The sequence below is a fragment of the Loa loa genome, assembly GCF_000183805.2.
Source record: "Loa loa unplaced genomic scaffold supercont3.195, whole genome shotgun sequence".
Taxonomy (NCBI): domain Eukaryota; kingdom Metazoa; phylum Nematoda; class Chromadorea; order Rhabditida; family Onchocercidae; genus Loa; species Loa loa.
In genome coordinates this window covers 110,317-113,544 of record NW_018108375.1, presented here as the reverse complement: position 1 = coordinate 113,544, position 3,228 = coordinate 110,317, and positions in this window count along the sequence as shown.

Here is a 3,228-nt window from a genome sequence, read left to right as displayed (position 1 = left end):
AATAATAATAATAATAATAATAATAATAATAATAACAATATAATAATAATAATAATAATAATAATAATAATAATAATAATAATAATAATAATAATAATAATAATAATAAATGTAAGTATTATCATTATCAGTATTTCAATCAACATTACATCAGCTAAAGCTAGCATGTGCTTAAATTTTAAGTTGGAAAAGCCTTAATAATATATGTTAGCATTTCTCAATTATTAATTTACCTGACCTTTTCCAATTATGCCACTATTTTAGAATTGTGTGATTAATGTAATCCATTATTTTATTGTCAAATCTGTTCTAAAATTTTCATTTTATTATTATTTTATTACAATACAGGATAACAGTTGTGAACTGTACTTAATTACAGTTAGATGATATTAATTGTGTTAATATTAATTGTTTAATTATAATATGACTCACATTATAAATTTATAATTGTATTTGTTAAATTATTAATTATAATAAATAATTTATATTTCATCATCTTATCATTATCAATCAGAATAGGCCATTCTTTAGACTGAAAATTCATATAACAAATTCAGAGACCAATTTTATATCATAAACTTGTCCAATCGTCCCTCTTTTTCTTCTTCGTCGCACAGAAATATTAGTTTCAAATTAGTCCATTTGAGCATTTTATGATATTATGCAGATTTGTATACTTCCCCTTTCTCTCTCTCTCTCTCTCCCTCTTTCTCTTTGGGATGTCCATTGAAGGTCACTATTGGGTAATGTCATTTCATGTTTTTATTTACTGTTAACGATATGTGTACCTGAATAATGAATGCATTAACTGATTTATGGGTCATCATTATATTTCCTCATAGTTTCACCAGTTGTAGTACCATTTTATCTTACTCATAAATGATACCACCACTTTCGGTATGATTTAATGATATTGTTGTCTGATAATATGTCCATCCCATATTTAACAACAATAAATGACCTTTAGCCTTTATCATCAATGTTTCGAAATTGACATCAAAATTGACCTCATGTAATATCAAACCGTAATAGCAAATGAGAAACAAATGTGTATTTGTAATCCTTTTTTCTGTATAATTTTCTTAATAATTTGATATCATTAAAAGCTCTTCATAAGTTTACTTTTATATTATCAACTTATTTGAACAAAAATGAAATTTGTGTTGACTGCTTGTTTGTAAACAGATGCTATCCTTCATCTAATAATAAAATAACTAAAATTAAATTTGCATAATTTGTCTAAGTTTTTAAACTTATTGTTAAAGAACCTTAAGGGAAATAAGTATAATAGATGAAAGCTTTTGTTAAACTTAAACATTGTTTAAAAAAGAGTTATCATTTTTCCAATGGCTCATTAGGATGACGCTCAAAATTGACTCATTAATGATTTGTTGTTAAGCGATACATCTTATAACATCCCATTCTTGGTCTTTAGTTAGTCATAATTATGTCAAAATTATTCTCTTAGTTAATATCAGGATTGTAAGTTAATTATTTTATTTCAACAATTTTTCCAAAATGATAATTTGCATAAAATTTTGAGATTAAAATTAGCCACAATACAGCAATTCATTTAACTTTCCCTAAGACTTTTTCGCTTAATCATATGATGATTAAGTTTGGTATGTGATTGGGAAATGCTGTGATCATTGTGGAATGAAATATTAATTGCTATATCGTCATTTAATTCAACTTTTATTTTCAAAACTTCGCCGCTTTTAATTTTTACGAGTGAATTCATTTCCATATGAATTATTCAGTGCACACAAAAACAACGATAGTATTTTATTTTTCTTTTTTTTCTCTTAAATATTTATGATTGATTTTCTAATAGAAGTAGACGAATTGCATATGTGAGACATTGGAATGAATGATTCTTAAATTTAAATCATTTTAAACTCATCTCGTTGAAACAACCTTTATCCTCATTTACTAATTAGCAACTTGTTAACAAAAAAAATTAAATGAAATGCTTGGAAAAGTATTTCAGAAGTTTAAGGGAATTTCAAAATCAACAATTCATTAAATTTAAAACCATAAAATTTGCTAAATACACCAAAACGACGCAGAAAACTTTTCAATTTTTCAAAATCTTGTAAGTTGAATTTAAAAACGAATGCAAACAAATTCATTAATTTTTACATGATTACGTATGCCAAAATGTAGCACGTGCCGAAAACGTAACCATTAGATTTCCGGATTGTTTCCGAAAATATTTTTTAGCTTCTAATTCCGATTTTTACCAAGCTGTTATACTTATTCAAATTTTCAAGATTTCTTTTCATTTCAAAAATTTCGCTACTATCAACCTTTATGGCATCAACAACTTTAATATTTTTCCCTTCTTACCGATAATTATTAGTGGCAATAATAATTAGCATTTAGCATTAATAACAATCAGTAACAACAGCAATAAGTCCTTATAATAGTAGTAACAACAATATTAATTGTAACAATTATAATAATAATCGTAAGAATGATAATAACAATAGTAATAATAATAACAATAATAATGGTAAGAATAAAAATAAGTACAAGTTATAATAATCAACTAATGAAACCCATGATATGATTCATTCGTAGTGAAAATCTTTTCTGTATGCAAGTTTGAAATCGCTAATTTTAATGATTAAATAGTGGTTGTTAAGAGGAAATCCATCTAATAAAGTAAACTTTATTGATGGCATGGATGTGTTTCAGTTTGCATGTTCAAAGATAACTAAACCTAAGCCTAAGTTTAAGCCTAAGCCTGATCATAGTTCTATCTTATCATTTCGTCCCTCATTCTGCCATTTCCGTTTTTTTTTCGCAAAAAGTATTGAGACATTTAAAGAATAGACTAAGTTTCGATAGGAAAAAGTGCATAAGTAAGGACAAAAAGTTTGATTCCTACTTCATCCATCCGAAGATTTCTTGAACTTAAATTAAATTTCAGTTTTTTTTTCTTTTATAAAATTTCTTATGCATAGAAAACTGCTAAAGTCATAACTCCCATATGAATAGATTATAGCTAATTACGACAAAAAATTAATTATGATGAGCAATCATTATTGTTATAGTGATAATCGTATGAAAGAATAAACTGAAGGGAGAAAATTTTTAGGCTTATATAGTGAATTAAACTTTGAAATGAAATAATACTTTTAATATTATACAAATGAAAAGATAGCCTGATAAATCACATTTTTGTTGTTTGCGTTTTTTTAGCAACAATTCCCTGGAGAAAAA